This window comes from Condylura cristata, unplaced genomic scaffold, assembly GCF_000260355.1.
Source record: "Condylura cristata isolate star-nosed mole 26May11 unplaced genomic scaffold, ConCri1.0 scaffold00001, whole genome shotgun sequence".
Classification (NCBI taxonomy): domain Eukaryota; kingdom Metazoa; phylum Chordata; class Mammalia; order Eulipotyphla; family Talpidae; genus Condylura; species Condylura cristata.
In genome coordinates this window covers 39,679,242-39,680,313 of record NW_004567102.1, presented here as the reverse complement: position 1 = coordinate 39,680,313, position 1,072 = coordinate 39,679,242, and positions in this window count along the sequence as shown.

The window sequence follows — 1,072 nt, the reverse complement described above, 5'->3', positions numbered from 1 at the left end:
CTGTTGACAATGCTACCACTAATTATGTTCAAACAGCTATTAATGGTGGCCCAAATTTGCATCCGTAAACTCAGACAGCTTCAACCTGTATATTCTGCACTCACTGACAAGAAAGATACGATGCATTTTCCTTTCAGAATAATTATATTGTGTTTGCCTTCTTTAGTGTTGATCTAAGGCCTATTCTGATAAAATCCCCCAAAAGATAAAGACATCTTCACTTATAAAAGAAACAAAACTATTAAAAATTTCACAAATCAACTGTCTTGGGAAAATGTAAAGAAAACCATTGTGAAGTCAGTCATCATAGTTTTTACACTATGAAGGAAGAGAAATGAAGTTTCAATATGTCTGCTTGCCTTGTGTCTTCCAAGCAGTGTTTACTAACAGTGTAAAACTGGGGAGAGGATTCTCAACCTTATCAAGCCTACTCTCCCTTTTATTGCTCCTAGTTGACATCTTCTCATTTATCCTGAAATGAAATTCATAGATAATGTAATCTACCAGTACATACAATTTCAAAGAATCAATATAATATCATCATATGTAAAGAAGATACCAGTAATGTAATTTATCATAAAGTAATGTATAGTTTACATGTAAATGCTAGAGAACAACTTCACTAGAATGCAAATTGAAGTGGTTATATGCTTGCATCCTTTAGAAATACCTTAAGTGAAAGAGCACAAAAGCTTACCGATTTAAGTGTATTTTATAGGCTACTCAGATTTCACTACAAAAAGAGTATAGTAATATGATTTTCTCTCACATGATAAACAATTATTTTAAAGTTCTCAACAAAATAAAGTGCAATCTCCCCTAAAGTTATACAGTATTCGCAGTAATTCACTATCCATTAGGATCACGAAAAATGTCACTGTGTAATCATACGTATAAGACCGTCATATTTTAACTCAGAAAATTAAGTGGGTCTGTGACTCCCAACAACAATTAAAGGGATATTTTTAAATGCTGCAAAAAATAAGACAAGCTTTCATTGTGTTGTTTTCCTGCATGATCCCGGCTTACAGATAACCCAAGGTTACTCATCTTAAGAGGCAATCTAGCCTCA